Source organism: Antechinus flavipes, chromosome 3 (assembly GCF_016432865.1).
Source record: "Antechinus flavipes isolate AdamAnt ecotype Samford, QLD, Australia chromosome 3, AdamAnt_v2, whole genome shotgun sequence".
In the NCBI taxonomy this organism is placed as follows: Eukaryota; Metazoa; Chordata; class Mammalia; order Dasyuromorphia; family Dasyuridae; genus Antechinus; species Antechinus flavipes.
The window spans coordinates 343,655,869-343,670,325 of NC_067400.1; the positions used below are offsets into that span (position 1 = coordinate 343,655,869).

General features: G+C 33.3%; 1 protein-coding gene across 1 annotated transcript in view; it reads right to left on the bottom strand.

The window, feature by feature from the left end:
- CNTNAP5 (contactin associated protein family member 5) overlaps nt 1–14,457 on the bottom strand; it is a 913,682-nt gene that overhangs the window by 347,659 nt on the left and 551,566 nt on the right. The gene's annotated exons all lie outside the window — the stretch shown is intronic.

The window sequence follows — 14,457 nt, forward strand, 5'->3', positions numbered from 1 at the left end:
GAACAATAATATTCCATAACATTCATATACCACAATTTACCCAGCCATTCTCCAATTGATGGGCATCCATTCAATTCCAGTTTTTAGCCACTACAAACAGGATTGCCACAAACATTTTAGCATATACAGGTCCCTTTCCCTTCTTTAGTATTTTTTTGGGATATAAGCCCAGAAGTAACACTGCTGGATCAAAGGGTATGCACAATTTGGTAACTTTTTGGGCATAATTCCAGATTGCTCTCCAGAATGGTTGGATTCATTCATAGTTCCACCAACAATGCATCAGTGTCCCAGTTTTCCCGCATCCCCTCCAACATTCATGATTATTTTTTCCTGTCATCTTAGCCAATCTGACAGGTGTGTAGTGGTATCTCAGAGTTGTCTTAATTTGCATTTCTCTGATCAATAGTGATTTGGAACACTCTTTCATATGAGTGGTAATAGTTTCAATTTCATCCTCTGAAAATTGTCTGTTCATATCCTTTGACCATTTATCAATTGGAGAATGGCTTGATTTCTTATAAATTTGAGTCAGTTCTCTATATATTTTGGAAATGAGGCCTTTATCAGAACCTTTAACTGTGAAGATGTTTTCCCAGTTTGTTGCTTCAAGGAAATCTTAAAGGAGGGAAAAGGACTCACATGTACACAAATGTTTCTAGCAGCTCTTTTGGGGGTAGCAAAGAACTGGAAAATGAGCAGATACCTATCAATTGGAGAATGACTGAATAAGTTGTGTATATGAAGATAATGGAATATTATTTTTTCAATAAAAAATGATGAATAAGCTGATTTTAGAAAGACCTGGAAAAATGTGCATGAACTTATGCTGAGCGAAATAAGCAGAACCAGGAACACAATGCACACAATATCAGTAAGAACTTGGTTCTTTTCAGTAATTCAGTGATTCAAAGCAATTCCAATAGACTTTGGACAGAAAATGCAATCTGCATCCAGAAAAAAGAACTAAGGAGACTGAATATGGATCAACCCATGCTATATTTACTTCTTTTTTGTGTTTTTTTTTCCCCCTCTCTCACATAGTTTTTTCCTTTTGCTCTCATTTTTTTCTCCCAACATTATTTATAAAGCAATGTGTATTTAAAAAAACAAATTTACTAGAAGAAAAAAATGATATAATTCAGCAGTGAGAGAAAGGGAAAGGGAGAAGTGGAATGGTACAAATTATGTCATAAAAAAAGAAGCAGGAAAAGACTTTTACATTGGAGGGGAACAGGGGAAGGAGAGGGTGAGTGAGTGAACTAAACTCTCATTAGGATTAGCTCAAATAGGAAATAACATACATATCAATAGGAGTATAGCAATCAATCTTGCCCTGCAGGAAAAATAAGAGGGGAATGTCAAATGGGAAGGGGGTGGAGGGTGATAGAAAAAAGGGCATATTGGGGTAGGGAGTGGTCAGAAGCAAAACACTTTTGAGGAGGATCAGGGTGAAAGGAGAGAGAGAATAAATTGCGGGGGCGGAGGAAGGAAATACAATTAGCAGTAGTAATTGTAAAAAAAAAATTTCAAAACAAGTTTCTCTAATAGAATATTATTGTTCTCTGGAAAATGATAAGCAGGATACTCTCAGGAAATCGAACAAACAAAAAAATATGGAAAGCCCACCATGAACAAAGTGAAATATACTGTATACAAAGCAACAACTATGTTCTGGGATGACTAGCTGCAAATTACTTTTTTATTCTCAATAGAAGTATCATCCAGGATTTGTGATGAAAAATCCTATCCACACCCAGAGAAGGAAATGATTGAATCTGAATATAGGTTGCAGAATTCTCTATTATTCTCTCTCTCTCTCTCTAGTTTTAACTGATTTTTTTTTTTGAGGGTTTTTATTTTCATTAGGGTGGGAAATCTATGTTTTCTTTCACAAATTGACAGTTATGGAAATGTTTTGCATAATTTCACATATGGTTTCTTAACTGTGGATGGGGACCAGGGAGAGAATCTAGAACTCAAAAATCTTAAAAAACAAATGTAAAAAATTGTTTTGAATATAACTAGGGGAAAATATTAAATAAATTAATTTAGAAATTAAAAAAACAATTAAAAGGCCCAAATCTCCCATTTTAACCCAATTTCAGTCATCTTTTCTATATCTTGCCACTAAGCCTCAGATGGTTTTGGAGGAGAAAATGAGGCAGATAACCTTGCACAACCCTCCCTTACTTAAATCCAATTCACTTGCTTTACATGGCATCACCTACCTGATATGGTCATCTTTAAGGAAAAAGGACAAACAACAATGCAATTCAAATGCATTGAAGATTTCCCCTTCTCCCCACCCACAACAGTATTTTTAGTAATAACTGATTCAACTTAGAGTCAAAAAGAACACAAACTATTTTCTTTGAACCTTGTACCCACATGATTCCCTTTCTGCTTGTATCAATTTATTTAGCAATATGGGGAAAGGGAGCCAATCCCACAACTGAATCCAAGGCCTTTTCCACTGGTTGGTAACCAGTGACAACATAATCTCAGGAATCAACGAGGGGAGAACAAGGAGGGAAAATACCTACTTTGCATTTATCTCATATGAATTTTTTTTTTTTTTTTGGTTTTGGAGGGACATTTTTTCCCCCTATTTGTCAAAACTATTTGGATCCTTTTTTCTCATCTCCCACAGTATCATTTGACCAAATTTGGATAAATTGAGGTACTTGATGAAAATATCTTCAAATTCTAGGGGAACATTTTAAAAATCAGTAATCTGATTTCCTGAGTCATCTATTAAATTTTAATGCTCTTAGGGCTCCACAAACAGTTGATACCATCAATTTTTGTATTTCCACTTCTTGAACAGGCATTTTGCAGGGTCAACAACATTATTTCAGCATTTGGAAACCAGACCTGCAGGAGTTAAAACTAACTATAAAGACATATTTCTTTTCCAACTTATAATAGTTTATGTGTCAAATCAGTTTCATAGTTAGAGGATAATCTATTACCTTCAATCATACCCAATAATTATCCATTAGGAATCTTCTAACTATAATATTGTAGAGACCTCAATTTCAGCCTCCCTACCTACTCCATTATGTATGCTTTGATGAGTTTTAATGAAAACAGAGCATATTGCCAAAAGAGAGAGAAAAAAATGGCACAATAGTGAGTGATAAGAGATGGAAAATTGTAAGAGGTTTTAGAAATGGATTATGGGCCATTTTCACATAGATAACAAGCTTCAGTTTAGATGTATGACAAACCACTCACTACAGCTTCTCTCAGAATAGATAACTGAATGCATGTTGTGTTTGAAAACATGAAATAACTTTGGTTTTTTTTTTTGTTTGTTTGTTTGTTTTTTAATTTTTGTCAGTGGCTCTAGATAAACAATATTTGCATTTCAATATCCAATTGTAAAGGGTAAGAAGAGAAACATTGCCTGGCAGTGAAAGATTTCTACTGTAAATTGACAAATTCTTTTCTTAGCATTACAAAGGTCAAGCAAAATCAAAGAAATAAAGGCTTAAAAAGCAACATCTAAAACAAAACTAGGCAAAATACCACCACCATCCTTTTTTTTCCTTTCTTCCTTATTCCCTGAGACCTAATCTCTGCAGGAGTTGCTAAAGAGGAAGTAGAGAACCCATAATTAATGAGTAGAAAATCTGGTATTGGAAAGAGGGAAATTTGTCACAGAATAAAAGAAAGGAGTAGAACAAGTCACTGAGGCAGTAACAATTCTCATGTCCTATTTCAAATATATATATACAAATGATGGACAAATCCAAAGCCAGTGAAAATTAAACATTGATCTTGTAACACAAACTTCTAAGTGTTATTGATTTGATGGAACAGGACTTATGTGCAAGGAAAATAGATTATTGTTGAAGGGGGAAGGAAAAAGAGAGCTATGACGATGTTTCTGTGTTATAATAGGATCTTTCAGACATTAATTTGTAGTTGCCTTCTTGTAAGATGGGTATTTTTTTTCTTTTCCCACACTCTGTTAACAACAGAAAGAACAGGTCTATAGAATCAAAGGTGGCCAGATACTGTTAGCAATGGAAATTCCACTGAAAATATTTTGTTTTAAGGTTTATAAAGCACATTAAGTCTTATTTAATCCTATTACAATCCCCTGTAGAAGGTAATATAATTATTGTTATTCCCTTTTAAAGAGAAGAAAATTAAAGTTTAGGCTTTTATTTATACCTATCTCTTCAGATTCAAAGTCACTTTTATCTGTTTCCTATATGATTATGTTGTATTGGATCTAACTAACGTATTTTCAGTGGGTAGGGTTGATGGGCTGAACCCTGAAACTGTGTGCCCTTTAATCTGTAAAAGAAGTGTGATTGGGAGTCTCAAGCTCTCCCCTGGGAAAAGCATACCTTTCCCAGACAATGCCCTCCCTAAGTGGTCTCATTCAGTTGGACATCTTGGCCCATATTGAGTGGCTCCAAACTCCAAGATCAGTAACCTCTTTTCAACCAGGAATCTAAGTTTGGGGCATTGAAGCCCAAATCTCAGCCTGATAAATAAAAGACAACTCTGAACCCCAAATCTTTGCAGAAGTCTGAAACAGAATTATGCTTGTTAAGGAAGCTCTCTTCTTGGCAAAAACTGCCTGCCAGGACTTTTGCCCACTGTGAAGATATTCTCTTCTCAGTGTTTCCCTTTGCCATTTTCCTAACAGGACATTGCCACTAAAAAGTCCATCTTCCTAGTAAAGCTGACTTCTCATTGCCAAACTCCTAATGAGGAGTTTTGCCTGCTAAGAATGCTTCCTTCTTAGTAAACAATAAAATTCACTTTTTGCTACAGATTTTTGGGTTTGAGAATTCTTTTGCATTGGACCTGCATCTCTCCCCCTATTCCCAGGGTACTAACAACAACTGGGGAAATAAGTAAAAGACTATAGCAGATTCCTCTTGATCTTGATGTGGTATAGTACCTAGGGAGCACATAGCAATAATCCTAATGCCACTAGCCTTGGGAGTGCTACAAACAATGTCAGATAACAATCTGTTTATTAACAAAGTCATAATAAAGTTTCTGAGACTTCAATAGTGGGTTGTGGCTCCATCTCTAAACTTTAGGATTCAATATTCCTCAAGATCACTCCTCAATTTTACCTCTAAGCCATAGAAGTCAATAATGGTTGCAATCCCATTCCTACCACTCCTCAATTTTATGTCTAAGCCATAAAATTAGTATATCAGTGACTTAAAGAACCTGATCTTTGTTTCTCTTTCCTATATTATTTTCTTGCTCCTGATTCTTTGCTAATACTGTCAAGTAGCATAATAAATCTCTGTCCAAAAAGAGATGATGCCATAGCATGCAAATGAAATGAATTTAACTGAGGGAGGGCTGTGCAAGTCACCTGCCTCAATTTTCCTTCCAGACCCCTCTGGGTCAATCCCTATCTAGACCGATATCCTTATCCATGTTTGTATCATAGTATAAAAACATTTAAATAAGAATATATTCTTAAGACATGATTCTTATAAAAATAAGAAATCAGGAGTACCGGAGATGGCCTTGGAAGCAGTGGGAGACCTTGGTCTTTTTGAGCTAAGATCTTCAATAAATCTCAATCTGATTGAGGCAACACCCAATCTTTAATTAAGGTACAATGAGTTAGAAAAGGAAATGCCAACCACTTTATTGGTTAGTATGTTTGCCAAAAAACACCCCAAATGAGATTAGCAAGAGTTGGACAGGACTGAAATGATTGAACAACAACAATGATAAATTGTAAACTGGAAAAAAAAATTCTCACCCTGTGGCCAAACTAGTGATAAGCCTCTCTAAACCTACCTTAGAAGCAACTTATATGACAAATATGCACTTACATATAAAAGCTACTTAGTAGGATCTGCCAAAGCTTAAAAGACACAGAACTTCATTATAACTTTCTTGGAATGCAGTATTGTGAATGACACATTAAAATCCTTAGACTTATTAATTATGTAACACTCGACAAGTCATTTGGCCCATTAGAATGGGAGGTCCTTGAGAGCATATGCTGTCTTTTCCATTTCTTTATATTTCCAGGATATTTATGCCTAACATAATAATTCTTAATAAATAATTATTAATTGACTGACTTCCCAATACTAGTCAACTCCCTAAGATTATAAATTGTGGAAAAAGTACTGATTCTCGTTAATAGAGATGAGGGGTAGGTATGGACATAGGGCTCTCTCTTTATCTAAGAGTTTTAGATATCAATGAAATCACAGCTCATCCCTGTCTCTGTTCCTTTTGCTTTTCCTATCTCCATCTCTATCCCTATCTAGACCGATATCCTTATCCATGTTTGTATCATAGTATAAAAACATTTAAATAAGAATATATTCTTAAGACATGATTCTTATAAAAATAAGAAAATGCGTTTTCTTTCTTCAGAAGAAATATTTACTCATTTGTTGCTGTTGTTGCTGCTCTTCTTTTTTTTCTTGGTTTGGTTTGTTATTTTTGGTGAAGCAGCACTTTTCTTCCAGTTGCATTATAAAAAAGAAAAAGAAGAAGAAGCTACAGTAATGTTAAAAATGGCACACTGGATTGGGTATCAAAATGCATGAGCTCAGATTCTACCTTTGCTACTTACTATCTATATGATACTGAATAAGTCATTTAACATATCTAGGCCTTCCTTCTTCAGCTATAAAATAAGCGCATTAGACTAAATGGCTTTTAAATTCATTTCTAACTCTCAAGCTAAGTTTCCTATAATTGATGTATTTTTCCCATAATATTTCAAAATCCTTCATTTTATACTTAATTCGGATTATTTACTTCCAATTGTGCTGCCCATCATTTCTGCATATCATTGTCAATCAAAGTAAGGGCCACTCACAAACATGTATTATGTTTTTCTTCCTCCGATTATGAAATGAGAATTGTCCTAGTATTAGTGATTCTCAGAAATTCTGTTTTTTTTCTATTTTGCAATTCTACAACTACTTATCCTTTATCTCAACTCTTTTATTTCTTGTCTATAATCCAGACCAGAATTAAACTGTCTCTCCAACTTTTACTTCCCAAACATCTTCTAGAATTATTATAACCTTACAGAATACTGAAAAGAATTTTTTAGAAAAAAAAAAAAAAACTACATTTCACCTATATCCTTATTCATTTGCATGTCTATTTACTATTCTTAAGGAATTTCAGCACATCATTTAAGTGCGACTTTCCCTTGAAGATATATGTCGCCTTGTACACAATAGTTTTCTCTGCCCTCCCCCCATGTTAGGTATTCAGTGATTCTTTGATAATGAACTTCTTGATATTTTTCAGAATATACAATCAAAACTCACAGATCTAAAAACTTAGATCCCTTCAGGTTCCCCTTTTAATGAAAGTGATTCATATTTGTAACTGTTTCTTAAACAATATTTTAAAAATTTCAACACTCCTACCTCACTTTTTTTGTACTTAAAGTTATCCTTGATTAAATCATAAATTTAGAAAGGACCTTAGAGATGAACTAAATGGTTTTATAAAGAAAAAAAAATAAAGTGCATAGAATCCCATTGTTTTGTCCAAGGTCGAACTCTATTTTATAACATAGTTGGGATTAGAATCAGAGCTTTTGACAATTAGCTTGACAAAATAATATGTTGGTTTTCATATGTTGCCACATGCTTAAATAATTTTAGTTCTAGTCTTCAGAGATTTTTGTTTTCATAAACATGTAGGAAGAAACTAAGCATAACAATTGTTGATTGTGTGGCTATTATTAAATAGCATGACTACTAAAAAATCAAGATTATCAGAAATATATATTAAGATAGATATAGTAGTATGTACAACTACTGTAATATAATAGAAATATCACTGATACTAGAATCAGAATATTTGGGATTAATTTCTTCTTCTGAAGATTAAAAGATAGGTAGGTGATACAATGGCAGAGAGTCAGAAAGGTCTGAGTTCAAATCCAATCTCCTATATTTCATAGCTATGTCATCCCTGGTCAAGTCACTTAACATTATTTGCCTTAGTTTCCTCGTCTGTAAAATGAGATGCAGAAGAAAATGACAAACCATCCTAATATTTTCACCAATAAAACCCCAAATGGGGTCAAAAGGAATTGGACATAATTGAAAAGTAACTGAACAACAAATCTGAATATTAAAACTTCCCTGCCATTAGGCAAGTTACTTTCCCTAGGTCTATAGCAAAAAAGAGCTAATCTAGATAGTGTCAGGCTCTTTTATGATATTAAATCTACATAGAAAAGCAACCATGAGATTGGGAAATAGCTGTGGATTGAGACCCTGAGGCCTGGCATCTAGTTTCAGTCATTCCTTTTACTAGATAGTTGCAAGATAAGTAGCATTTAAACATTTATATACCACTTTAGTGTTTATAAATCACTTTAAAATAATACCTGATTGTATCCTTAGAACCCTGGGAGTAATATCCCCCTTTTAGAAAAGTGGAAAGCAAGAGAGACAGAATCTGTTGACTTCCCTAAGGTCACAAAGATGAGTATGAAGTAATACTCAAATTCAGGTCTTTCTAAGTTCAGTATGAGACACATTCTTGTGTAAACTTGAATAAATGCTTGCCCATCAGTGGACCACAATTTCTTTTGGCCAACAAATGCAGAGAATAAACTAGTTAAAGTTCATTTCAGCTCAAAAACATCATGGTATTCTATGAATTCTCTGTCTTTTCAGGTTATAAACTGAATTGTTTAACATTCTCTTAAAGGAGAAGGACAAAGCATCACACCCAATGATATATGCTATCATACTCCTTCCTCTAAACACATGGTGTAAGTATAGGATACAAACCATAGATCATAGATTGACCCAGGTCAAAGTTAGTTTGTGCTATTTCTTTATATAAAAACGTTATCATTTCTTTGTCTCTCTGCATATACCTTTCCCACCCAACACTGACATTTTTAATTTCTTTGGTTCATAGTTCTAATTAAAGCATGAGCTGCCTTTATGCTAGCAACTGTGATACATATTTTTAGATTTACACATAATGAAAATAATTACGGGGGAAAAATTCCTCAGGCAAAGACAGCAGCAAAATGTTCCATCTTTAAATGCACATATTGTTAATAGTTTCACTGACTCATTAACATTTTAAATATCTTCAATATTTTTAAACTGCATATGTAGGCATAGGAGTCTATATTAAAATTGATGATCATTAAGCATAATAATAATAACAACAATGATATAAATAATACCTATCATATATATCTTTATAAAATAAGCATATTTAATAATAAATCATGTATGAGTTCAAGATGTTCATTGGACTTGGGTTTCAAATATACTTTTTCTCATTCTGAATAATTGATAGTAGTCAATATTATATAATTATTATTATTAGTTATAGAGACACACACAAATTAAAAGCAAGAAACAAATGTCCAAATAACCATAATCAAGCTTATTAAAATTTGATGATGAAATTTGCAATGTATAGGCTACTTAGAATTGCTACCTTGGTAAAGAAAAAAATATCATTTTAAAGTTTGAAAATAATTTAAAAATCACTAAGAGCAAAATAAAATGACTTACTACATTATTCAATGTATTTTAATGAAACTCATCATCTTCTTCCCCAAATTTACCTTTTCTACTAATTATTTTATTCCATTAGAAATATTACCATTCAATTCACTCAAATCCTTGACCTTTGAGTCATCCTTGACTCTTGCTTTCCCTCATTCTTTAAATTCAATTAGTTGTTAAATCATGTATATTCTCCTTCCACAGACTCTCATCTCTCATTTGGACCATTAAAATATTTTCCATGACAATCTTTTTTGTTTGCAGCCTCTTCCCTTTAGAATCCATTTATGAGCTGCTAGTGCTAATATTACTCGCCTGCTGAAAAACTTTCAGTGCTGTCCTGATTCTTCTATGATAACATTCCTTAGTCTGACTTCAAATCCCTCCATATTTGAACTCCTACCTACCTCTTCAAACTCCTCTTCATAAGTAGCCCCTTTCTTTCTACTTCATAGAAGTATCTACTTTCTACTTCATAAGTATTCCCTTTCTTTCTACTCATACAACCACCACCCTAGGTCAGGTCTCATTACCTCTTGGCTGGACAGTACTGAAATAGCTTCCTAATTGGTCTCCCAGGTCCAAGTTTCTATTCCAATTTATCCTCCACAGAGTGATTTTTTTTTCTGAAGCACAAATCTGATCATATAACTCCTCACCTTCAATAAATTCCAGTGGCTTCCTATATAAACTTCTCTACTGTTTAAAAACTTTTATAACCTGACCATAATCTACCTTTCAAAAATTATATACCACTGGCTATCATATACATTACAATTCATGAAAACTGCTCTTTTTATTGTTCTTCATATATATATATAATTATTCTATTTTTGTACTGATTCTCCCCAAATGCCTGTAAACATTTTTTCCTATGAAAATGACCAATTTCTTTCAAAGCTTATTTTTCAATGTCAGTTTCTACCTGAAGCTTTTCCAGAACCTTATAGCTGTTAGTGTTCCCTCCCATCCCCAGTTCACTATCTACCCCACACAAACATCTACCTATCTTGCATCTGTTTTCTATAGACTGATATATATTTATCTTTCCAAGCTAGATTGTAAGTTCCATGAAGTCATAGGATTTTCACTCTTGTCTTTAGCACAGTGTCTAATACATATTTTTTTTTTCTTGAAATTTTACATATGGGGAAACTAAAGCAAACTAAAGCAAGTGTGATACTAAAAGTCACATAGTCAATAGTCAATAGAGGAGATAAGACTTAAACCATACAATAGCACCTAGCATTCAGAGTTAGTACCAACCATAATGATTATTTATTACAACCCTTTTATCTATTTTTGCTGTTGTTGCTATTCAGTTATTTTTAATAATCTCCACTATTGGTGATTTTATTTTTTTTTTCTTGTCAGAGATATTTTGAAATGGCTTGCCATTTCCTTTTCCAGATGAGGAACTGAGACAAACAGGGTAAAATAACTTGCCTAGGATCTCACAGTTAATAAGCATCTGAATTTAACAGAATTTAAACTCAGGAAAATGAATCTTCTTGACTCCAGATCTAACATTCTATACAAAGCACTACCTAATGATGCCCTCTAATATGTAGGGGAGGAAATTGAAGTCCAGAAAAGATAATTTATTTGACAAAGGTCATATAGATGGTAAGTGGCAGAAATTTTATTTAAAATCACGTAATCTTATTTCAACCTAGTACTCTAAGCACTATATCAGGTTGCCTTTTATTAATCTGGGTTTCATTTTCTTATTTATAAAATGATAAGATGAAGAGCTCAAAAATCTCTTCAACTATAATAATTTATTATATTTGATCCTAATGTATAGTTTCAGTATCATTTTGTAGAATTTAGAAAATATAAAAATGTTTAATATTAAATCATTAATGAATATTTTTATTAGTTGCTATTAATCAAATTTATTATATCATATATAATATGGTTATCTATTATGTTTTCATTCATAGAAAGTCCTGATAGGAGTCAGACTACTTTCCAACCATATTCCTTTCTATGTCTTGTCTTTGTGTGTTAAAACACACTAAAAGACTACTAAGGCCTCCCAGTGATTTCTTCACCCCTATTTCAACCAGAGAAGAGGTTTACTTATAAGTGGCTAGTCTTCCTTTTTTTTTTTTTTTTTTTTTTTGGCTTATGATCTCACTTATGATCTCAGGGCTTTACAAAAGTCAATGTAGAATATTGCAGAATGCACACAGTCTCCTAGGATAAGAATTAAATTTTGATATTGCTTGTTCACTAGCTTTAGTGTTCATGTTTTCCAGATCAAGGAGTTTGCCATGATTTCTGGCATATGGCCATTTCATTCTGGATAGATATGTGACTGATCTTGACTGATTCCCCCTCACTATCTTAGTACAAGTATTAACTGAGGAGATGTCAGAGATTCCCTGATTAAATGTAGAGAACTACATTTTTTTTTCTTTTTCCATTACTACTTCACTGTCTGAAATATAAAATATCCCTCATTATGTTACATGAAATTTCTTTGTAACATTTATCGCCACTGTAGCTGAATCTAATGAACTTTAGTTCTACAGGTTCATCAAGGCAGACCTGATCAATTATCCCTAGTCATTAATTTCTCTGACCTTTATTTGCTATTAATCCAATTAGCATTCATCAGCGGCTATTTCCCTGAAAAGAAACCAACTTTCTACTTTATTTCCAATACCAATATTGATGTTCTCACTGCCTTAGGCAAGTTATTGATATAAACCTAATATTCCCCATCAGTCAGAATAAGATAATAATATATCTTCCATAGTGGAGATGACATAAGGTTTAATTGATATGGACATATTTTAAAATAATTAAATGCCATGGAAATGCAAAAGGACAGTATCACACTTCAGTTCAACCAACATTTGCTGCTGACAAATTTTTTTCCTAAGTGTTAAATGTTTAATTTAATACATTTATGTTTTGGATGAACTTAATAAATTCCATAATTTTAAAGTGATAATAGACAATAATTGCCGCAATGATGATTCCAAGAGAAGGAATATCTTGGACTTGGGCATCATGGAAATTTTTTTTTTTTATGAATGTGAATAATGATTTAAAAATAAAGAATTCTATACTTATAAAAACTCCAAATTGTTTATATGACAATTTTGAGGTTAGGGATTCTCCATCCATTTTTATAAATTTGACTTACTTGATCTCATCAAGAAAAAGGTATACCAGACAATATAACTATAGCTATATTAAAAAGTAATTCCTCTCATCACCTCTTTTACCTATGGAGAATGTTCAAATGCATGTTCTCAAGGTTTAAGGTTTATAGTGACATTGAAGAGTTAAGACATTCAACTAATAGGCATTTTACATAGAAAATATAATAAGGATCATTCTATAAAATTCCCATCCAAAGAGAAGTACGATAAAAACATCTTATTAATACTTTAGAGGCATCAGAGCCACTTTTCCTTTTTTTCCCCCTTCTTTTAACAGTCTTCTCTTTATTTCTCCCTGTTTAGTTCTTTAATTTTTTTTATCTTTTAATCCCTACTTTTTGCCCTCCCTCTTTCTCTTTTTTCCCCCTTCTTCAACTGTTTCCCTTGTCCTCCTACATTATTACTATTGTTTAAGTGCTGCTGCTACTACTGTTACAAATTTACTACTTAATACTGTTACAAATAATGATGATGATGATACCATTTTCACTTCATTCACTTACAAAACAGTTGTCTCAAAACAAAAACAAACATTGAGAAGCTTTATTCTCCTTTTATATATGAACTAACTACCCCAAAAGATGAAAAGACTTGCTCATAGTCATTGATCCCCTAAGTTTTATTGGAGTTGGATTTCAAACTCAGATTCAGATTTTTTTTTAAATTTTCACAAGCAATTATCTTTTCATTTTTGTTGGAATCTTTACAAACTGCTAATTCATTAGAGTTGATAGATTATTGATCTGATCTTACAAGAAGATGTTTTGGGCCAGAACCTGAAACAAGGTACTAAGTAGAACTAATTGATACAATGCTTGTGTTTGCATCTTTACTCACTGGAGTTCACAAGTATGAGAGATTCACAAAGTTAACTGTGTAACTTTGTGAATTCACACCTCCCGTGAAGCTCTTGGGGCCACAGAGCACTATGGGAGAAAACCCATAATCCCATTCTCTCAGAAGAATCATATATAAACCAGTGAAGAGTGATTCATTCGAATATTTTCCACTTGGCTGGCTGGTGGCAAAAGAAGAGTTTTCAGAGGAAGAAGCTACGAGTCGAGAGCTCAGTGAAGATTGAGAAGGCTCTCTCAGAGGCAAGACAGATTCAACTTGGTGCTGGCTCTGGAGGCTGAAGAAAGCAGAGGCAGAGGCTGAAGGACAAAACCTTTGGATTTGGAGACATTCGGAGGGAGCTCTTGGAACCAAGCAGAGAGAGAGGCCTCAACTAATCAGGCTACTTTGGAAGGAGAAAATAAATGTTTGTATTTTTACCAGGTGGCTGCATTTGGGGTAATCATTGATCTGAACTGATACTAAGGCTGCCTCCAAGAAAACCTCCCCCGAGAAACCTGCCCCTTCTGCCAGAAAGAACCATTATCTTATTATATTAAAGAAAAAGAACACCACACATTTTACCAAGTAACATCACAAATATCTATAGCAAGAAACCAAAGTCTCTTTTTACTAGTTCTTAAGTTTTTAAAATATTAAGTTACAACATCTTAATTTAAAATCTTACTTTTAACTCAATAGATGTTTCCTTAAAGAGAAGTTAAATTAGATTGATTTTTAAAAAAATTTAGATGAATTGGTTTGTGGTACAATTAGGAGAAGTCCACATTGTGGGGCTCTTTATGTTTTTGTTATAGCAGCAGTCATCTCTCCCCATCTATTATTTAATACACAGAAGATGGCTATTATTTTTGTAGTTGTAGTAGTATTGGTGGTAGGACTAGTGCTGGTGATAG